The 24,384-nt window shown below is 45.8% G+C and overlaps 1 protein-coding gene across 1 annotated transcript in view; it reads left to right on the top strand.

Annotated features, from left to right (window-relative positions):
• LOC124607003 (collagen alpha-1(XVIII) chain-like) overlaps positions 1-24,384 on the top strand; it is a 939,249-nt gene that overhangs the window by 346,319 nt on the left and 568,546 nt on the right. The window lies entirely within an intron of this gene.

Here is a 24,384-nt window from a genome sequence, read left to right as displayed (position 1 = left end):
TCGAATCCTCCCTCGGGCATGGATGTGTGTTATGTCCTTAGGTTAGTTATGTTTAAGTAATACTAAGTTCTAGGTGACAGATGACCTCAGATGTCAAGTCCCATAGTGCTCAAAGCCATTTGAACCATTTTTATAGATCTAATTAACTGGAGCACTAGCCCTGATGCAGATTGTTTTGGACCTGACGTAAAGGATGTAAATTATTCGCATATCTCTACCCCTGAAAGATCTCCAAAAGCAACTCTGATTGCTTTACCACGGTGAAATATTCCACCTGACTGACATCCCTGGCCGAGGTGCCCATGAGAGTGGTGCCGCCCATTATGAATTCCGAGGGCTCGGCAATCAGCGCTTAGTCGACTCCCCGTGGGTGGCGACGGCGACACATTAATTAGCGCGCATTTAGAGTCTAACAACCCACGAGGCTGCGTGATCGAAGACAGCTAGCTATTTCTGAACTAACTGAACACCCTCGGTTTCTTTTCCGTGACGTTCACACTTGCTGCCCCTTCTGAAGGTGACACAGCACGGCGCCGACAGGTCTTCCGAGCCCCACCAGGCACCCACACACGTCCCCCTCCACGACACGTCCCCCCACACACGTGCTGCGAGGCGCAGACGGACGATTATATTGTCCCCATTAGCGCCCGCGACAGGGCTCCGCCATCAATCGTGCTGCTAACGACTTCGACCTGAGAAAGGCGCTAAACTCGGGCCACCGAATCTCGCCTCGGAAACCGGTTATGTAACTTGCATAAGCAAGCGTGGGCCCGACTGCAGTTCGGCACGAGACGTGGCATTGCTTACAGAAATCAGTACCTCGCTGTTAATGGAGAGAGACAGAAGAGAAGGCAGCAACCGGCGTTCTTCAGGGATCAGTGTTAGGGCCGCTAAAACTGTTCGCACACTTTCAGATTCAGAGGTTCTCTTTACTGGCTTCGCAAGGGGAACCTTCACAGGGTGTCAGAAATTATTCCACAGGAAATAACAAGCATATTAGAGCTAAAATTACGCGAAGTGTATGGGAAAAGGAGACAATGGGACAATACCACCACAGGTCGCAGAGTGTATGACAGTTTCAGAGCATTAAGGAGAGGATACTAATTAACCATTTAAATCCATCTGGAGGCATGATTTACTACCTGACAGGACATGGCCGGCCGCGGCGGCCGAGCGGTTCTAGGCGCTTCAGTCCGGTTGGTTCAAATGGCTCTGACACTATGGGAGTTAACATCTGAAGTCATCAGTCCCCTAGAATTTAGAATAAACGTAACTAACCTAAGGACATCACACACATCCATGCCCGAGGCAGGATTCGAACCTGCGACCGTAGCAGTCGTGCGCTTCAGTCCGGAACTGCGCTACTGCTACGGCCGCAGCTCTGAGGTAGATGAACATTATTTCAGAGCACCTGCATCCCTTAATGCTTGGTGTCTTCTCCAGTGGTTGCAGCGTTTTCCCGCAGGATGTCCTGCCGCGGGCAAGGATGTGTGTGATGTCCTTAGGTTAATTAGGTGTAAGTAGTTCTAAGTTCTAGGGGACTAATGACCTCCGATGTTAAGTCCCATAGTGCTCAGAGCCATTTGACACACCCAGAATTTTTACATACCGTAAAAAAAAAAAAAAGAACTTCCGACATACGTGTGAGCACGTAGAGAAATTGGTACACCAGGTTGTGTCGTACTAAAGGGCCTCGGCTGTGAAGATTTCAAATAACAGCATTGATATACTGAGTGACATTGTCAGAAACTAAGGAAATATGTCACCTGTTGAATGAAGTAATAAATAAGGTATCTGCGGGGTGGGGGGGGGGGGGGGGGATACTTATAAAACAAAAGCGCTGTAAGAAGAACGTGAATACTATGAATGCAGTAAATATCTTCGAAGACTCGTCGACTTCGTAATTAATCCCTACACCAATGGCGACCAGAATGAGTGCTTATGTGACCAACAACGTGGCAGCTATGGCACAACCAGCAGGGTGTGGGGGATGGTTTGGTAGATGCGTTAGGTCCTATTGGTTGACTCCTCTGGAACTGCTATCCCATCACGCACGCTTGATTCAGAATTCTTTAGGGATGGTATGAGTTTCCTGGAAATCCGGTTCTAGAGATTTAACATCAGAGACACACGCGCATGTAATAAATAATTTGAGAAAGGCTACAGACCTGGGAGCGACCATTTCGGAAATCGAAAAGTTGGTCGACTGTTGACAGGCTACAGTCGTGAGAAACTGCGGAAGCAGTGAAAACGCGAACAGGCGACGAGGTGTCGAACGTCCTCGCCTCATCACATAGCGCGGGTCTGGAAGGAAACAAGTGTTTCGAGCATACCGCTCGGCGCTCAGCGTCGTACATAGGCCTTCGCAATAGATGACCTGTTTGTGTATCCCTGTTCACGCAACAACGCCGTTGATTACGACTGCAGTGGACACCAGATCATCGAGAATAACCCTGGCCTGTACCCCGTCAACCAAGCGAACACTGACCTGGGCTTGCGTGGGACCTGTGGTAGTAACGTAAGGCACCACAACAGCTCTGAGGTAGATGAACATTATTTCAGAGCACCTGCATCCCTTAACGCTTGGTGTCTTCTCCAGTGGTTGCAGCGTTTTCCCGCAGGATGTCACATTAACACTCCTTTCAGCCGCCTAGTTTCCAAACTTATTTTATTTGGCTACCAGTTTCAGCGTTTTACTACGCCATCTTGAGGCCCTTGATAGACGTGAAGGAAGATTCTAACTCGGTTCGGATCAAAACAGGGCTCCGCAATACAGGTATTAGTAGAATTTTTGCTATAGCGATCACTTCAATTTTCAGGGACATGAAAATGGCGTAGTAAAACGTTGAAACAGGTAGCCAAATAAAATAAGTTTGGAAACTAGACGGCTGAAAGGTGTTTAATTTGATATCCTGTATCTAACAGTCGAGTCCGGCAACCATCTCTAAAAATATGGACGTACAGAGACATTTTCTCGCAGGAAGACTGTCCGTTTCACGAGTACATTATAGTGCACTCGGGATGACGTTTTGGCCACCATATCTGCCTGATCTGGGTCAGACTGAACGCATGGGTCAGACTGAACGCATCTGGGACGCTATTGGACGCCAGCTCCATGTTGTTGTTGTGGTCTTCAGTCCTGAGACTGGCTTGATGCAGCTCTCCATGCTACTCTATCCTGTGCAAGCTTCTTCATCTCCCAGTACCTACTGCAACCTACATCCTCCTGAATCTGCTTAATGTATTCATCTCTTGGCCTCCCTCTACGATTTTTACCCTGCACGCTGCCCTCCAATGCTAAATTTGTGATCTCTTGATGCCTCAGAACATGTCCTATCAACCGGTCCCTTCTTCTTGTCATGTTGTGCCACAAAATCCTCTTCTCCCCAATTCTATTCAGTACCTCCTCATTAGTTATGTGATCTACCCATCTAATCTTCAGTATTATTCTGTAGCACCACATTCCAAAAGCTTCTATTCTCTTCTTGTCCAAACTATTTATCGTCCATGTTTCCCTTCCATACATGGTTACATCGATACAAATACTTTCAGAAAAGACTTCCTGACACTTAAATCTATACTCGATATTAACAAATTTCTCTTCTTCAGAAACGCTTTCCTTGCCATTGCCAGTCAACATTTTATACCCTCTCTACTTCTCTTTTCTCCCCAAATAGCAAACGTCCTTTACTACTTTAAGTGTTTCATTCCCTAATCTAATTCCCTCATCATCAGCCGAGTTAACTCGACTACATACCATTATCCTCGTTTCGCTTTTGTTGATGTTCATCTTATATCCTCCTTTCAAGAGACTGTCCATTCTGTTCAACTGCTCTTCCAAAACCGCGTGACCGCTACGGTCGCAGGTTCGAATCCTGCCTCGGGCATGGATGTGTGTGATGTCCTTAGATTAGTTAGGCTTAAGTAGTTCTAACTTCTAGGGGACTGATGACCACAGCAGTTAAGTCCCATAGTGCTCAGAGCCATTTCTTTGCTCTTCCAAGTCCTTTGCTGTCTCTGACAGAATTACAATGTCATCGGCGAACGTCAAAGTTTTTATTTTTTCTCCATGTATGTTAATACCTAATCCTAATTTTTCTTTCGTTTCCTTTACTGCTTGCTCAATATATAGATTGAATAACATCGGGGAGAGGCTACAACCCTGTCTCACTCCCATCCCAACCGCTGCTTCCCTTTCATGCCCGTCGACTCATATAACTCCCATCAGGTTTCTGTACAAATTGTAAATAGCCTTTCGCTCCCTGTATTTTATCCCTGCCAGCTTTAGAATTTGAAAGAGAGTATTCCAGTCAACATTGTCAGAAGCTTTCTCTAAATCTACAAATGCTAGGTACGTAGGTTTCCCTTTCTTTAGTCTTTCTTCTAAGGTGAGTCGTAAGGTCAGTATTGTCTCACGTGTTCCAGTATTTCTACGGAATCCAAACTGATCTTCCCCGAGGTCGGCTTCTATCATTTTTTCCATTCGTCTGTTAAGAATTCGTGTTAGAATTTTGCAGCTATGACTTATTAAACTGATAGTTCACTAATTTTCACTTCCCTTAACACCTGCTTTGTTTGGGATTGAAAGTATTATATTCTTCTTGAAGTCTGAGGGAATTTCGCCTGTCTCATACATCTTGCTCACCAGATAGTAGAGTTTTGTCAGGACTGGCTCTCCCAAGGCCGTCAGTAGTTTCAATGGAATTTTATCTACTCCGGGGGCCTTGTTTCGACTCAGGTCTTTCAGTGCTCTGTCAAACTCTTGACGCAGTATCGTATCTCCCATTTCATCTTCATCTACATTCTCTTCCATTTCCATAATATTGTCCTCAAGTACATCGTCCTTGTATAGACCCTCTATATACTCCTTCCACAATTCTGCTTTCCCTTCTTTGCTTGGAACTGGGTTTCCATCTGAGCTCTTGATATTCATACAAGTGGTTCTCTTTTCTCCAAAGGTCTCTTTAATTTTGCTGTAGGCAGTATCTATGTTACCCCTAGTGAGAATGGCACTACATTTGTCCTCTAGCCATCCCCGCTTTACGGCGGCTAATTGGTGCAGAGGTGTTGGCGGCGCGGCAGCACGGCCGCCCAGCGCGGTGCCGGTGTTTTGAAAGAGGCGGCGGCCCGCCGGGCAGGAAGCGGGCCCGGCAGTTGATTAGCCGCAGACACACGGCCTCAGAGCCGCCAGGAAGGGCGCGCCGCGGTCCGCTGATTGAATTCTGTCAGCGGCGCCCAGGCACAGCCGGCGCGGCCGCGCTGTCTCCACAGGAGAAACCGGCAGCCGCTACTGGGGCGCCGGCCACGCGAGCGTCCCCACACACTGGGGGCAGCACCCCTGGTTCCAATTCCAAGGTCCAGGGCGCGCTCATTGTGTATTGTACAATAATGGTGGTGATCTGACATTGGCATTGACGGTTCGCGCAATACACTGAAAAAGACTGCAGAGCTGGTGAGCGTGTGGGTGCTATTCTGTCATTCTGCGCAACGGATTAATCTGAGATGTACCCTTTACCCTGTGGCTCCTGCAACATGCAATTTCCACCCCCACACTACTACAGAAGTCAGACAGACGCTCCTAACGTTCTAAACAGAAATGCCTGAAAAACTTTCAGCAATAAATATCTTCTGGAGTCGTCCGCTGTAAGGAAATGACACAAAAATTCACAAAATTTCTTACATAACTAGTGGGAAACTCGGGTACTGGAGTAGTGCTAGTTAGTGTAAGAAAAACGTGAAACTAACGACAATTATTATTTATTTTGCAAAAATTCCGTGAAATCACAATGGCACTTTTAGTTACGAACTGAACAAGTTATTTCCGGGTGAAGTTACCTCTTAAGGATAGTATTCGCTAATGAAATTTCTATACAAAGTTTAAGATTATTATTGATTTGGCAGAATGGCTGAGAGCCGCGCCTATTCAACTTCAATAATTATCCGTTAGAATGTTGCTAGGTATGGTCGAGTCTGTCGTGTGTGAAATGCAGTGAAGTGTGTTGTTGTGGAGGAAATATGGGGCTCGCAATAGCTGTAGCGCACAATACCGTAAGCTGCGATGACTGCTGTCTGCGCTGCTCGCTGCTGACAAATAAGAGAACTCTCGTTCTATCTGGATTGACCTTCGCCCATCAAACTCTCCCTACGCCTTGATGAAGTCAAGGATTCCTATTCGCCCCTAGTCTAACTATTGGCGTGGTACACTGGTCAGATAACCAGTCAACCGCGATGCCACTCAAAAATTCGGTCGCAGGCGTTTAACTATAACTCTGTCCATTCACACCTCGCAATAAGTGTGTCAGCCAACACAGTGAACAACACTTAATCTCAAGGACTCAATATAGACTCGCACTTCGATTCGCTCTCGACAGAGGTGCTCTCCCAGTGAAGTACTGAGGAGAGACTTGTTCCTCGCTCCAAGAGCGACAACGGAACGGCCCCTCTCCACGCCAGACGTTAAGGGGTATATCTTTCGGTCTCTTCCCTTACTCCTTCAGCTCAAGACGTCAGGAATATCGTCTGCCAATCAGCATTGCTCTTCTAAAATGGGAGAATGACGTTTCGTTTAAGGCGACCAATCAGAAAATCTGTAGCGTTGGCGTTTGTCGTTTGCTGTCTCCCTGTGAAAATCTCTGAAACTGCATGCTATGTTTGTAAAGAATGCGTAGGCTGGGCGCTCCTACACAATGCAGAAGAATTTGCTTTTAAGCCAAACACGGGGTCATTCTCCCTTTCACTCGGGCAAACGCTGTCTGCTCTACAGGCGGTTGCTGACCGACGTAGATAGGTTGACTCGTCCTCTGAAGGGACCGTCCTCCTGGCGTGCAGTTTGGCTCTTCCGAACTAAAAAGCCTTTGTGACCATCGTGTCTTGAATGTGTGTGTGTACGCCAGCCTCGAGTATTTCAACTACATTGCGTAATTGCGATTTACTTGTTATTTGCATTTCGCTTACATGAATTCATACAACATTGACTTTATCTTATCGAGTCTGGGTTCGAATGAAGCGTCTTGATGTGCGGAATATGATTGTGAGGGTGGAATATGTAAGCAGTGAAGGTCAGGAGACCACGACGTCCTACAAGCTTTAAAAATATTGACTTTAGTTCTGTATATTCATCAACATACTATACCGTGTAAGGATATTATAGCAGCATACGTCGACAGAAATTCAGTTCGTTCCGAACGAATTTCTTCAAAGAACTGAAAAGAGTACATGAGAAAAGATCAGGAAATGGGCTGGAAGATGTATTTGTAAGCATCGTGTGGTACATCGAAGTATATCAGGAACGCCAAATACCACGTGTTATCCACGACAGCAGAGGAAGGTGAAGTCGTGGTGTCGTGACAGTAAGCAGTTCTCAGAACTAACAAATAAATGAGGTCAGCTGTCCGGAGAGCAAACACGTTCTTTTTTGTTGCTAGACTGTTGCAGCGCAGATATACGATCACGTAAGTTTCGTTCAGCATCTAACAACCCTACCAGAACAAGGGTCAAAAATTAATTATGCCTGTAGTGTTGCTCACGGTGCTAAATATTGCATTTTCGGACAACAACAAAGTTGTATTATGTGGCAGGTGTTATTAGAGCAGAGTTAATCAAGTCATTTCTTGAAATAATGGAGCCGGCCGGTGTGGCCGTTCGGTTATAGGCGCTTCAGTCTGGAACAGCGTGACCGCTACGGTCGCAGGTTCGAATCCTGCCTCGGGCATGGATGTGTGTGATGTCCTTAAGTTAGTTAGGTTTACGTAGTTCTAAGTTCTAGGGGACTGATGACCACAGTTGTTAAGTCCCGTAGTGCTCAGAGCCATTTGAACCATTTTGAAATAATGGATAAACTAGACACTCATCTTTTCGTGTTTCCCACGCTGATCTCGTTGTGAACTCATGGCTCAATCGTCGAAAATCTAGGTATTGGCGATTCCAAGCTCGGATGCAGAGAGGCCTAGGTGTTATTCTACGATATTCATAAACCATTCTTGAAGATTAAACTTTTGCAAGTTAGAACAATGGTGATGTAAAAAGTAATCAGCACTCCGAATTTAAGTTACACTTCTTTTTTATTACTTTTGTTGCAACATTACTTCACAATATAAAACATACTTGAAAATATTTTCCTCACTGTTAAAGTTCACATTTCATAAACTGGCTACAATTTGCGTCTTTTTAACATGACGACCAAATCTTGACACTCTAATAACCGCTTACGCGCCCAAAAATGAGAGTTAAAAGTACGTCAATGATCATAGTGACAAAAGAAAGAATACACATAAGAATAATATCATTGCAGTATATACATATCGATGTATCGAAGTACCTCTACGTTAATGAAATCAAATCTGAATGTTGTCACAGAAATATGTTAAGTATTTTACAGGAACACAGTAGAATATTGCTGCTATCGAGAGGTTGAGGTGAGGTGCCGTAATGGTTACGTAATTCAAGTACCATTACAAGCATTACTGTTTTAATACTTCGCCTCAGTAGAGAAGTACATACGGAAGCACATACGGAAGCACATATACACTACAAAGTATACAGTTCGGTGGTTTAGTTTGTAATTAGGTGCTTGTGTTTCACGAATCCGTGCTGCGACGGGAGAGGCCTCGGTCCTCTGAGATGTTCGGTCAGTCTGCAGTTTCTGCTCGTGTTTTACAAGGCGAGCAGCCCGGTCACAGTGCACGCGAGTTCCGCATCGTCGAGCCCGACATTTTCGCTACAAACGCAGGGATCTAGCTGACGCCTTGTGGGGACAAGTATTGCACAGTTATACTGTGCCGTTGTTGGTCTCGCACTTTTGCGCAATGTATTTAGACAGTATCATCGCGTCAGTTTTAGTGAGCGCCTGAGGGCCTCTTATGGCCGGCTGCTGTAAGCCACCGTCTACGCGGGTAAGTAAGTTTGCTGGCTCAGTATACAAGTTCATTCAGAAGATTCCGCACAGATTGAAGGAGCTGATAGAAGACTTGAAGTACAACTCTTTTGGTATAGAAACTTACGCTCTTCGAAACAGTCCCCAGCCAGGGATAACTTTTGAATGTCAGAAACAATAAAGACAGTCAATGGATACGCGCCAAAATCCAGCAGAGAGAACGTTTCGTTCACCCAACAAGTTGTACGTTACAAAAGGTATTCAAAATGTCGAACACCGCGTTCACTACAGATATAACATCTTCGTAGAAAACTATGGCGCACTTTACCTGGTATACCACGAACCTTACGAGACAGTGCAATTACCGCGACGAGAAGTGTTTCCTCGTCGGGAACTGGTCCCACGTGTGAGAGACTTTTCGTTTGCAGCTGTACGTACACACTAACACTACGTTATCTTTTCTGACCTTGAAATTCCTTGTTGTTTCTGACATTCCAAGGCTTTCTCTGGCTGAGGATTGCTTTGAAGACCGTAAGTTCCTATTCCGAAGAATTTGTATTTAGACCCATCTACCAGCTCCTTCAATTTGTGAGCAACGTTTTGAATCATCCTGTACGTATTGTGTTTTACGTAAAGAGTCACAAAATAGAGAGTGAAAGGAGATTTTCTTTACGAAGGTAAAGCTAACAAACGGTAGTGTTCCTGTGGGCTTATGAATATAATGTATTTTACAATTATCCAGACATTTACAGGAAGGAATTAAAATTTTTTGAATATAACTTTACTTATTTTATATCATGTATTTAAAGCAACTGTGTACAAATTGATTAAAATGAAATTTCTATCAATTTTACTTACTGCTCGTGAAACGTTCAATCTTTATGGAGATGGAAGCATGTCACTGAGCCATACGTCCTCATTAACTGTAGCTCATCGATTTTCTCCACTTTCGGAATTAACGCAGCCGCTGCGAAAATACAGATGGCTTACGGTGTTAATTAATAAAAGATACCTGCTTGCCTGCAATGTAGTTTACACAGAAAATCGTCTTACACCACGGAACCCGTGATATGATGCTCGAATACATTCGACACTTGAATTTTTTGCAGTGTGCTAGTTACAAGAGCGAGAAAACTCTTACGTTTCAGTACACTTGTAAATAAGGAGTAGAAAGAGAATATCATGCCTCTGTTAATGTAGACACTGTAGTCTTCTAGAGTTTACGAAACTAAACCCCGAAAACACCGGTGTCTCACTCATCGATGGCACCGTCGACAAAGCACTTGAAACAGTTCTGCCACTTCCTTAAAGCGTGAACAATCACTCTTACCTAAGCCAGTCAGCAGTAACAAGCTACCTGTGAACCACTCTCGTGCTTCGTGTAAAAGCAGTTTACGAACCCCGAAAGCTGTACATGCAAAATATCACTGTTACGATAAATATACGTCAAGGAAACGAAAGAACGTAATCACACCAGGAGCTACAGAGTGGCAAGTGACTACTAATTCTGCTGCTGGCATCGAACAACAAGATGTGGACAACACCACCGACTGGCCAGCGAGAGCGCCTTCAGTGGCACAGCTCGCATGCGTTTGGTTTGGCACATGATTGTCATTCGTATCTGTAGCGCTAAATAAATGCCCGACAAAGGTACGCAGTGAGATTGAGCATAGGAAGATAAATAACTATAATAACGTAGTTGAAGAAAATAGAAAACGTAAATAATTACACACAGTTTGTGTTACAGTCGCAATGCCGTCCAGGGTGGCCGAGCGGTTCTAGGCGCTTCAGTCCGGAACCGCGCTGCTGCTACAGTCACAGGTTCAAATTCTACCTCAGGCATACATGTGTGTGATGTCCTTGGGTTGGTTAGGTTTAAATAGTTCTACGTTCTAGGGGACTAATGACCTCATATGTTAAGTCCCATAGTGCTCAGAGCCATTTGAACCATTTTTTACAGTCGCAATAGTGAGACACTGGGCAGTTTCAATTACATTTGTGAATATCCGTTGTTGGAGGCTCCGAGGGGAATGTAGGTTGGTAGATTATACACGTCATCGTTTACGGGCGGAGCACCTACGTGATGACGTTTTGGGTGCACAGTACCAGCACGGCTGCTCCGCACAGCCACTAATTTGGACAACAGACGGCCGGTGGTTGCGCAGTGTCTTCGAGATCTCCGTGACGTCTTCCAGCAAGACCGCACGTTGCCCGTGCTGCCCCTACCTATCCCGACCGCCGACCTGGCCGGCACGCTGTGTAGGTCACCCACTGAGAACACCCGGTCGTTGGTCGCTGGCAGACTGATTCCCCGCCAGTCGCACAGCCACTGTGGTTTACGAACTCTGGCGCAGGAGCTGCGGCAGCATGGGACGACATGCCCGCCAGTGTCACGCAAGCTGGGTCTGCGCTATGCCCAGTAATATTAAAATGTTGTTTCTGTCAGAGGTGGCGCGCTTTGTCAGCCCCCAGATTACCTGTAAATTTAATCCTCTGACATCCGAACGACACTGCGTACAGACAATAAGTAAATTTTCGTTATTCGCTCTCCTTCATGATGATGATGTTGTTGTTGTTGTTGTTGTTGTTGTGGTCTTCAGTCCAGAGACTGGTTTGATGCAGCTCTCCATGCTACTCTATCCTATGCAAGCTTCTTCATCTCCCAATACCTACTGCTACCTACATCCTTCTGCATCTGTTTAGCGTATCCATCTCTTGGTCTCCCTCTACCATTTTTACCCTTCACGCTGCCCTCCAATGGTAAATTTGTGATCCCTTGATAACTCAGAACATGTCCTACCAACCGGTCCCTTCTTCTTGTCAAGTTGTGCCACAACTCCTCTTCTCCCCAATCCTATTCAGTACCTCCTCATTAGCTATGTGGTCTACCCATCTAATCTTCAGAATTCTTCTGTAGCACCTCATGTCGAAAGCTTCTATTCTCTTCTTGTCCAAACTATTTATTGTCCGTGTTTCACTTCCATACATGGCTACACTCCATACAAATACTTTCGGAAACGACTTCCTGACACTTAAATCTATACTCGATGTTAACAAATTACTCTTCTTCAGAAACGCTTTCCTTGCCATTGCCAGTCTACATTTTATATCTTCTCTACTTCCAAATGGTTCAAATGGCTCAGAGCACTACGGACTTAACTACTGAGGTCATCAGTCCCCTAGAACTTAGAACTACTTAAACCTAACTAACCTATGGACATCACACACATCCATGCCCGAGGCAGGATTCGAACCTGCGACCGTAGCGGTCACGCGGTTCCAAACTGACGCGCTTTGAACCGCACGGCCACACCGGCCGCCTCTACTTCCATCATCATCAGTTATTTTGATCCCCAAATAGCAAAACTCCTTTACTACTTTAAGTGTCTCATTTCCTAATCTAATTCCCTCATCATCACCCGACTTAATTCGACTACATTCCATTATCCTCGTTTTGCTTGTGTTGATGTTCATCTTTTATCCTCCTTTCAAGACACACTTCATTCCGTTCAACTGCTCTTCCAAGTCCTTTGCTGTCTCTGACAGAATTACAACGTCATCGGCGAACCTCAAAGTTTTTGTTTCTTCTCCATGGATTTTAATACCTAATCCCAATTTTTCTTTTGTTTCCTTTACTGTTTGCTCAGTATACAGATTAAATAACATCGGGGAGAGGCAACAACCGTATCTCACTCCCTTCCCAACCACTGCTTCCCTTTCACGCCCCTCGACTCTTATAACTGCCACCTGGTTTCTGTACAAATTGTAAATAGCCTTTCACTCCCTGTATTTTATCCCTCCCACCTTTAGAATTTGAAAGAGCGTATTCCAGTCAACATTGTCAAAAGCTTTCTCTAAGTCTACAAATGCTACAAACGTAGGTTTCCCTTTCCTTAATCTTTCTTCTAACATAAGTCGTAGGGTCAGTATTGCCTCACGTGTTCCAATATTTCTACGGAATCGAAGCTGATCTTCCCCGAGGTCGGCTTCTACCAGTTTTTCCATTCGTCTGTATAGAACTCGTGTTAGTATTTTGCAGCTGATGATGCAATTTTAACGATCGGCGTTGTATTAAATGAAAGAATTAAGAAAGAAAAGGGTTCAGATGTGCCGACAATGAGTTAGAAAAGTGTAGCGTGCTCACCTTGGTAGTTATGTCGGCATTATATGGCGTATGAGAAACTGAGGTGGTTGTACCAGTCGTTCACTGCGACACTACTCCGGGTTACCTTGAAATTACAGACACCATGACACGTCGGTGTAGTATCTGGCTTAGCGTAAAGGCAGGCTGAGCGCAAGTGTAACGAGATGTAATGCCGCACAAACCATCACTCTCTGCTCGATAATCGATTGTCGCACTCTGTGGTTAGAGTCTCTTTCGCAGATATTAACATTCTAAAGCATACACTGGCGTTTAACTTAATGAAATTATAAACTGTGTTATGAATGTTAAACTACCATGTAACTATCAGAAGAAAAAAATATTATATACAGTGACGAGAAAAAAATTGCAACATCAAAAAGTAATTAATGTAGAGTAATGGAATTTCTGGAATACATTTGTCTAGAAAAGATATTTAAATGATTGAAATTGCAAAATCATAAGTTAAGCTAAGCGCGAGATAAAAGTCAAATGCTTGTACATTACATCTACATCTACATCTACATCTACATCCATACTCCGCAAGCCACCTGACGGTGTGTGGCGGAGGGTACCTTGAGTATTGTTCGTGGAAAGGAGGATTGTCGGTATGCCTCTGTGTGGGCTCTAATCTCTCTCATTTTATCCTCATGGTCTCTTCACGCGATATACGTAGGAGGGAGCAATATACTGCTTGACTCTTCGGTGAAGGTATGTTCTCGAAACATCGACAAAAGCCTGTACCGAGCTACTGAGCGTCTCTCCTGCATAGTCTTCCACTGGAGTTTATCTATCATCTGCGTAACACTTTCGCGATTACTAAATGATCCTGTAACGAAGCGCGCTGCTCTCCGTTGGATTTTCTCTATCTCTTCTATCTGGTACGGATCCCACACTGCTGAGCAGTATTCAAGCAGTGGGCGAACAAGCGTACTGTAACCTACTTCCTTTGTTTTCGGATGGCATTGCCTTAGGATTCTTCCAATGAATCTCAGTCTGGCATCTGCTTTTCCGACGATCATCTTTATATGATCATTCCATTTTAAATCCCTCCTAATGCGTACTCCCAGATAATTTATGGAATTAACTGCTTCCAGTTGCTGACCTGATATTTTGTAGCTAAATTATAAGGGATCTATCTTTCAATGTATTCGCAGCACATTACACTTGTCTGCATTGAGATTCAATTGCCATTCCCTGCACCATGCGTCAATTCGCTGCAGATCGTCCTGCGTTTCAGTACAATTTTCCATTGTTACAACCTCTCGATACACCACAGCATCATCTGCAAAAAGCCTCAGTGAACTTCCGATGTCATCCACCAGGTCATTTATGTATATTGTGAATAGCAACGGTCTTATGACACTCCCCTGCGGCACACATGAAATCACTCTTACTTCGGAAGACTTCTCTCCTTTGAGAATGACATGCTGCGTTCTGTTATCTAGGAACTGCTCAATCCAATCACACAATTGGTCTGATAGTCCATATGCTCTTACTTTGTTCATTAAACGACTGTGGGGAACTGTATCGAACGCCTTGCGGAAGTCAAGAAACACGGCATCTACCTGGGAACCCGTGTCTATGGCCCTCTGAGTCTCGTGGACGAATAGCGCGAGCTGGGTTTCACATGACCGTCTGTTTCGAAACCCATGCTGATTCCTACAGAGTAGATTTCTAGTCTCCAGAAAAGTCATTATACTCGAACATAATACGTGTTCCAAAATTCTACAACCATGTTAGTACAGAAGGTTGAATCCAACCATGCAGACGTGCATGCGTTGTGTGGTGCAGGTGCTGGATATTGGGTTGTGGGCTGGAGTTGCATGCCTGTTGTACTTGGGCTGTAGTGCTGTTTGTGGCTTATGCTGGAGTTGTGCTCCGATGATGTCCCACCTGAGTTCTGGTTCAAAAATGTGTGTGAAATCTTATGGGACTGAACTGCTAAGGTCATCAGTCACTGAGCTTACACACTACTTAACCTAAATTATCCTAAGGACAAATACACACACCCATGCCCGAGGGAGGACTCGAACCTCAGCTGGGACCAGCCGCACAATCCATGACTGTAGCGCCCTAGACCGCTCGGCTAATGCCGCGCTTCCTGAGTTCTGGTGATCGAGCAGGCCACGGCAACACGTCGACAGTCTGCACAGCACGTTGTGTTACAAGAGACTTATGTGGGCGGGCGGGACCACGTTGCTGCTCATGAATGGCAGCACAACAGGTCGAACAGCTTCACTGAAGTTCAAATTTGCAGTGAGAGGCTCTTGCGGCCATACGAAATAGCAGCCCCGAAGTGGACCTCTTCTAATGAAACCGCGGCCATCACTGGCACCGAGGCAGAACCACCTTTCGTCAGAAAACACAACAGATCTCCATGTTGCCCTTCAATGAGCTCCAGCTTGACACCACTGAAGTCGGAAATGGTGGTAGGCTGGGGTGAGTGGGATGTACGCTGGCTCGGAGCTGCTCTCGAAATAACCGACTTGTAGCAGTTCGTTGTGTCAGTGCGGTGCAACTGCTGCTGCAGAGTCAGTTCGATGCGCGAGAGCCGTACGCCGAACACGACGGCAGTGCCACGCGGCCGTCCGGGGCCCAGTCTTCTTGTGGCCACGGGTGCCATCAGTCATGTACAGTCGCCATATTCCTGCCCAGTCTTTCCGCATTATCGCAGACAGAACATCCAGCTTCTCGTAGCTCTGTTACACGGCCTCGTTCAAACTCATTGAGGTGTTGTTAATGCCGTCTCTGAAGCCTTAACGGCGTTCCTGACTAACATCAGCTCATCACTTCCAGTCTCAAAGTTAACTAACACCCACGACTGTTACGGCGTGTATTTAAAGTAAACTACCGCCACTATTAAGCGATGGCACAAAATTTGCATAAACATTTGAATAAACTATCAGTTTAATAAGTCACAGCTGTAAAATACTAACGCGAATTCTTTACAGACGAAGAGAAAAACTGATAGAAGCCGACCTCGGGGAAGATCAGTTTGGATTCCGTAGAAATGTTGGAACACGTGAGGTAATACTGACCCTACGACTTATCTTAGAAGAAAGATTAAGGAAAGGCAAACCTACGTTTCTAGAATTTGCAGACTTAGAGAAAGCTTTCGACAATGATGACTGGAATGCTCTCTTTCAAATTCTGAACGTCACAGTGGTGAAATACAGAGAGCGTAAGGCTATTTACAATTTTTACAGAAACCAAATGGCAGTTATAAGAGTCGAGGGGTATGAAAGGGAAGCAGTGGTTGGGAAGGGAGTGAGACAGGGTTGTAGCGTCCCCCCGATGTTCTTCAATCTGTATATTGAGCAAGCAGTAAAGGAAACAAAAGAAAAATTCTGATTAGGTATTAAAATCCATGGAGAAGAAATAAAAACTTTGAGGTTCTCCGATGACATTTTAATTCTATCAGAGACAGCAAAGGATTTGGAAGAGCAGTTGAACGGAATGGACAGCATCTTGAAAGGAGGGTATAAGATGAACATCAACAAAAGCAAAACATGGATAATGGAATGTAGTCGAATTAAGTAGGGTGAAGCTGAGGGAGTTAGATTAGGAAATGAGACAAAGTAATAAAGGAGTTTTGTTATTAGGGGAGCAAAATAACTGGTAATGGTCGAAGTAGAGAAGATATAAAATGTAGACTGGCAATGGCAAGGAAAGCGTTTCTGAAGAAGAAAAATTTGTTAAAATCGAGTATAGATTTAAATGTCAGGAAGTCGTTTCTGAAAGTATTTGTATGGAGTGTAGCCATGTATGGAAGTGAAACGTGGACGATAAATAGTTTCGACAAGAAGAGAATAGAACCTTTAGAAATTTGGTGCTACAGAGGAATACTGAAGATTAGATGGGTAGATCACATAACTAATGAGGAGGTATTGAATAGAATTAGGGAGAAGAGGAGCTTGTGGCGCAACTTGACTAGAAGAAGGGATCGGTTGGTAGAACATGTTCTGAGACATCGAGGGATCACCAATTTGGTATTGGAGGGCAGCGTGGAGGGTAAAATATGTAGAGGGAGCCCAAGAGATGAATACACTAAGCAGACTCAGAAAGATGCAGGTTGCAGTAGGTACTGGGAGATGAAGAAGCTTGCACAGGATAGAGTAGCATGGAGAGCCGCATCAAACCAGTCTCAGGACTGAAGACCACAACACAACAATCATCTCTCAGACGTATAAACATGCCTTTCAGCTGCCTTTTATGTAGCACAACTCCTTCTTGGCGTTACGACTTTTTTGGGGCGGGTCTGTTTCTACTTAATGTGTGTGTGCGTGTGTGTGTATGTTTGTGTGTGTTTGATCTCCGCGACTAGTGCGATAAACACGTTGCGCAGCCTTGTGGACCGTCGATTCGTTTCGTCTCGAGGCGAGCGACGTGCGTGAGCCAGACACACACCCGCCTTATCTGCGCTGCGACATCTTCAGGTATCTCGCGGCGGCCATCTCAGGCTGATTCCCACGGCAGCTCTCCGTCTCACCAGAGCGGGCGCTCCCGTTTGAAGGCTGGGCCCCTGCGGAGATTACGGTGCAGTCCCTCCGAGGAAAAGAATGCAGTCATTTGCGTTCCAATGGCACAAATATCTCGCGTCGCACACACACACACACACAGACACACACACACACACACACACACACACACACACACACACACACACACACACACACACACACACATAGTCATCGTCATCAGGACCAGTCTGAAGCCACTGGCCAGGTCTGTTTTGTGTCTGAACCTCTCAGTTTCCCTCTATCCTCCTACCACCACTCTGCACCACCCTGTCGCATACCTCTCTTCTTTGCCGAATTTATGAATCGTCCTTGATATGCCATCACATGGCAATATGAAACTTCGTGGCAGATTAAAACTGTGTGCCGGACAGAGACACGAACTCGGCACCTTTGCCTTTCGCGGGCAAGTGTTTGCCCGCGATAGGCAAAGGTCTCGGGTTCGAGTCTCGGTCCGACAGACAGTTTCAATCTGCCACGAAGTTTCATATCAGCACACACTCCGCTGTAGAATGAAAATCTCATTTTGGAAACATGGCAATATCTTGACATGTCTCTACCACCTAGCTGTCACTATACCCCGCTGCAAGGGTACTTCCTCTACCATCTCCCTCATATTTTCACTTGTGCACCCACTCAAAATTTTGCCGGCCGGAGCGTGTCTACGGAAAATTACCACGAACTACGGTGACGACACTGCTCTAAAACTCATAATAGCAGACCCAATCATCTCAACATAAATGAATCGTCTCCATTCAGTGAGCGGGTATATATCATTGAATCTACGACCCCGCACACTACTTCAGTATTCTCCGATCAAACCGACAATTCAACAAATCGTGCAGTTCAAAAGTTGCAGAACAACGATACGTGGTCAAGGACACCAGCCGTTAAGACCTCGCTGGCCAGGCTACGCACGAAGACGACACTCGAATTCAGGCACGGATTCCAATCGGCCGACAAACATGTCCAGCAACCCTTTCGCCGGACTCTGTGCCCAACCAACTCCGACTCAAAGGAAGGCCTCGGCGTTTGTTCGTGACGTCACGTCAGCTAGGCACGGCGAACGCCAGGTCTGTTGCAGGCATACTCATAATGGTCGTGTCTCCCTCTCTAACACAGGAAAATTTGAAACTATTGACCAACACACATTGTTCTGAGAGATTTCTGCAATCAATTATTTGTGCAATTCATTACACTTCTTAACAAATAGTGTGCTCCTGAACTTAAATTTCCACCTGTTTTAAGGATTGACGTACAAAAACAAGTTTATGGTCCAGCAGCAATAGAATTCCTGCTTCTTTACCTTATTTGTAAATCTGAGGTAAGTTACGTTTGTACTGGGTTGCTTTTACAAGAAACTGTGAACATACTGGTGCCCTTCTTTAGGTATGTTGCTTGACTATGGGGTGAGGAGCACTGAATGTTAATGAAATATCTTGCGATTGTACACGTTGGGGGAGGGGGTGGGGGACAGAAGAAGAGGCAAAAGAGATACTTGTTTTACCAAATAAATTTTTTTTTAATGTTATAAAGTTTCTTCTTTCAGTTGCAAGAGGGGAATATTTATATTTTCTAATGTGCATGTTTAAAAGAAATTTAAGCTCAGCAGTATTTTCGATGTATGAAGCTATTTTGTTTCCTGTTTAGAATTCCTTTCGTTGACAACGACTGTAATCTAATGACTGGCAACAGTTGGACATTTACCCATGTAAATTAGTTCACATTTCCAGCGACGATGTCAAACGAAAATAAATAAATAAAAGAAACGAGTTAATTGTAAGGGGGTTACGGTAAGTTTCGATAGCAAAATGGATCAAGTAAATATAGTTACTTGAATGTAAAATTTCCGAAGCTCGCAATGGGGCAAAGCATCTTCTCACATTGATGTATCCGGCCGTAGTGGCCGTGCGGTTCTAGGCGCTACAGTCTGGAGCCGAGCGACCGCTACGGTCGCAGGTTCGAATCCTGCCTCGGGCAAGGATGTGTGTGATGTCCTTAGGTTAGTTAGGTTTAATTAGTTCTAAGTTCTAGGTGACTGATGACCTCAGAAGTTAAGTCGCATAGTGCTCAGAGCTATTTGAACCATTTTGAACATTGATCTGCGTTTGTTTCAACAGGATTCAGTAATACAGAACTACGATCTTCATTTGTAGCTTTACGATAGTAAGAAAATCTTTCATCTAAATAAAACTGCAAAATCCAAGACAATACCAAACACTTTGTCCAAAAATAAGAGATTTATAGTGATAAGCACGGCCAGGCATTTCAGCCTGCAACAGACCTGGCGCTCGCCGTGCCTGGCTGACATGACGCCAGCAACAAGCGCCGGGGCCTTCCTGTGAGTCGGTGTCGGCCCAACACGCTGGCGCCAGAGCTCGTCTGTCGGACCTCTCACACACCCTCCTGGTCGCTCCGTCACCACTCCCCCACTCCCCAACGCGCCCCGCCCCCATCGACAACCTCGAGCAAAGACCTTCGTGGCCCAAACCAGAGGGACATCACACGACAGGAATTCTAAAGGCGAAGCGAGAGCCCCGCCACGGCTCCTAGACCTTTATGTTTTAAAGGTCGATACTGGTGTTCAAACATTACTTGAGTCTTGCAACACAATATGGCTAGACATTGACATTTCTGGGAAATGAGCTACTTGTGTGGTAACGCAGTTTTGTGTTCCCTACGGGGTTGATCGTAATGCGTCCGCAGAGCATGAGGGTGAGTGATGTCGGCGCGCCTTTCTACACAACTGCAGTAACTCTGCCGGCTGCCGGCGGAATACAAACGGCAGCCGCTGCAACGAGGCAGAAGGCCCACCGAGTTACAGTGACACGCGCACCTCCCACGGGTGCCCACCGAAATGAGGCACCCCAATAGTGAGACACGTGGGACCTATCGAAAATGAGCTTTCCGGTGGGAACAGAAAACTATTACATCTACGTCGTTGTTCCTCGAACAACTAAACGTAGTTTTTAACCACACATTGAAATGGCTAACCGTATTGTACTGTAGAATCAAATCTAGAATGTGTAACACCCCATCCGTCACTTATCTGGTTTTGGCGTCTGTTCACCCCAGCCAATTGACTAACAGATCAACAGAGAGTGCAAAACTGCCGCAATATCGGATAACGCAAAGAAAGTAATAAGGCCCTGTGACTCCTGATTGAACTGCGGTGGCAGTGTTGACATTAATTGATTCAGAATTGATCACTTTTAATTAAAAATGGATGCACATTGATGTTATATTCAGCTATTGAACACCGGATGCAAATGTTGAACATAAAATTAACTAAGAAAATGACTTGAGATTTTAACTACTTGATTGAAAACAGATGCAGTCGATTAGCAGAAATTTATTTTAACTCCCGACCTTCCATCATCACATTACATGACTCTCCTATCAGGCAGTGGTAGTAAATTGCGTTTACATGCAGTAAAGCGCGATAAGTCAAAATTAATTCTTATCAACTGACCCAGGCGTAATGCAAAGTGTGAGAAGAATTCCCCAATACACGGCCCATGAAATCCTCGTGAAACTTTGCCGACGTGATCCAACAAATTAATCAGTGGCCTAATTCAAGCCGGAGCAGGTGCAATATCACCGAATTCAGCTTGGCGGGGAGGCGTCGTTGTGCGGACGTCAGCCGCCCTCGTGGTGCTGCAAGGCTGCGCTCGTCTATTCACTCCTAGCTATCTTGCTCAGTACATAGCTCAACGAAAACTTTCTGTCTCCAAGCTCAGTCGTTCCATTTGCTAACTCCTAAACTGCAGAGATGCTCACTCTTTCTCAGGCAAGCTGAGTCCAGAATGCCACGTCCGCACTCTAGGCAAGCTGGGAGCAGAAAACCACTACGGAGACTTCTCCCAGTCCGCTCTTCGCCTCGGTTTCCCCTCCAGCAAAATCACTTACACCAATTGGAGCGCAAGTCGCATTAATTATGCGTCGCTTCCCAGCGCCAGCCAATGCCTGCTCTGGGAAGTGAACAAATTCCCACAAAATTTCCCTTCCTCTCAACTTCTGCTATTTAGCTCCTCCCAAGCCATCTATTAAGGTTAGCGTCTGCACAACATACCAATTTTTCCAGAATTCTGACTCTCAGGAGAGTACTTCAGATTCCTTGGTCCTACGTTCCCATCGGAGGCCGGCGTATTTCATTCTGTCGCTCTTCACCTGATTTACTTCAGACTCTGTGGACCGTGAATTCAGCATGAAGTTGCTATAGTCACAAAGACGCATATTTTGGCCTCTGTTGACCGCTCCACCGTAGCTTTGCGCGGCTTTCTCGCATGTTTCACTGAAAACGGGATGACAGACATTTATCAACAGGTGTACAAGTTCTCCGTCTGCTTCCCGGTACACCAGTATGGGGTCAACCACCCACTCACTGTCACTCATCTGAAGGCAGCTGGAGGCTGCGCCCCGTTACCGCTTTCTCAGAGCTTGAGCCGCCCTAAGCTGCCTATTGTCGCTTCCCTTCGCCGCTCCCCAGCTGGCCACGTTCAACTCTGAATGCTTCTCTGGGCTAAACTAGCCTCCAGTAAATCGACGCGTTTCCACAAAGTTTTCATGTCGCGTGAATTACATTACATCACCCGACATTCATTATTCCAATACGTCCATACTATACCCTCTACAAGGTGCATTGTGCCTTATCAGTCATTTTTGTTCAGCCGTGCTGTTCGCTCAACGTGAGTTAGGTGATCTTTAATGACTTCATGTAAGGGGCATAGTTCTTGCCATCTTACAAATGTTAAATTAAGTTTCCAAGATAAAAATGAACTGTTAAATCACGAAGGTTTACAATGACATCGGAAAATGAAATGTAGAAGCAAATTCGTCGGTTCTTAACTGCTAAAACAGGCACAGTTGATATTTATCGATTACAGTGCCATCTACTGCAAATGGAAAATAATGGTGTGAGTAAATTTTACGTGTTGTTTGGCGTAGAGTACGATTCTGCAATAAAACAGGTGCATTGCCATTTTAAAATACAAAGTTCACCCCTCCCACACAAGACAGGTGGTTAGTTGTCCCCTTTACTGATATTATAACTTTTCACCTACAACACTTTTTCGTACGATATATCGTTTTCGTGATATCTAACTGTCTCAAGTTGAAACAAACACAGTGTGTAAAATGAATTTCCCTGCTCGCTTGTGTCTGTGGGCTGTTTAGATAACGGTTTCACTAACATACACATCCATACATAAATATTTAGTGCAAATTGACCGATCTATGATGGATTACAGTCCCCCGCCATGTTTTTCTTTCTGTATGTGAACGCCACTGTCAGAAACCACTGTAGGGATTTTGAAACTCCAGCGGCCTATGGTGCAGGGGTTGCATTGATCGGTTACTGCTGCTACAATGGCAGTTTATAAGGATATAAGTGAGTTTCAACGTGGTTTTATAGTCGTCGCACGAGCGATGGGACATAGCATATCCGAGGTAGCGTGATGTGGGGATTTTCCGTACGACCATTTCACTAGTGTAACGTGAATATCAGGTATCTGGTAAAACATCAAATCTCGGACATCGCTGCGGCCGGAAGAATGGAACCAACGATGACTGAAGAGAACAGTGGAGCGTGACAGAAGTGCAACCCTTCCGCAAATTGCTGCAGATTTCAATGCTGTGCCATCAATAAGTGTCAGCGTGCGAACCATTCAACGAAACATCATCGATATGGGGTTTTGGAGCCGAAGGCTCACCGGCGTACCCTTGATGATTGCACGACTCAAGGCCTTTCGCCTCGCCTGGGCTCGTCAACACCGACATTCGACTGTCGATGACTGAAAACATGTTGCTTGGTCGGACGAGTCTCATTTCAAGTTGTACCGAGAAGATGAACGTGTATGGGTATGGACACAACCTCATGACCCCATGGACCCTGCATGTCAGTTGAGGTCTGTCCAAGATGGTGGAGGCTCTGTAACGGGGCGTGTGCGGTTGGAGTGATACGGGACCTCTGATACGTCTAGATACGACTCTGACAGCTGACACGTACGTAGGCATTCTGTCTAATCACCTGCATCCATTCGTGTTCACTGTGCATTTCGTCGGACTTGCGCAATTCTAACAGTACAGTGAAACACCCCACACGTCCAAAATTGTTACAGAGTGGCTCCAGGAACACTCTTCTGAGTTTGAAAACTTCCACTGGCCACCAAACTCCCCAGAAACGAACATTGAGCATATCCGGGGTGCCTTGCAACGTGCTGTTCAGAAGATAACTCCAACCCTCGTGCTCTTACGCATTTATGGAATACTCTGCAGGATTCGTGGCGACATTTCCCTCCAGCGCTACTTCAGACATCGGTCGAGTCGGTGCCACGTCGTGTTGCGGCACTACTGCGTGCTCGCGGTGGCCCTACAGTACATTAGGCAGGTGTAGGAGTGTCTTTGGCTCTTCAGTGTAGAATGGGTTTTGTGCCAGAGCTCGTATCTCGGGTCCCACACGCCGGAGAGCCAAATGCTCGTCGGCGACTACGCCGAGCAGCTTGCGCCGCAGTAACTCGCCGAGACCCGGCCTGCAGCAGACGCAGTCAGTCTGCAGCGGCTGGCGGCGTCTGGCGGCTCGGATTGGTGCAGCCGGCGAGCCGGGCCTGTCCCACTCGGCGTCCTCAATTAAACGGCGGCCCGCTGTAATTGGCAATTAGCGTTTTCGGCAGGCGCCGCGACGCGCGGCCGGCCGCATTAGTCACGATATGTGGGGCGGCGGCCGGCGCCCGCTGTGACGCGGTCGCTGCTCCGCAGACAAAGGAACTGCGCGCCGCGCACCCCCATCCGCCGAGGTCGGTAGCGACCGCTGGCACAGCAGCAGCGTGTGACGGCTGCCTCGTTTTTTGTTA

The sequence above is a fragment of the Schistocerca americana genome, chromosome 3 (genome assembly GCF_021461395.2).
Source record: "Schistocerca americana isolate TAMUIC-IGC-003095 chromosome 3, iqSchAmer2.1, whole genome shotgun sequence".
In the NCBI taxonomy this organism is placed as follows: Eukaryota; Metazoa; Arthropoda; class Insecta; order Orthoptera; family Acrididae; genus Schistocerca; species Schistocerca americana.
The sequence above is the reverse complement of the archived record's forward strand: the minus strand, read 5'-3'. Positions and strand labels throughout refer to the sequence as shown.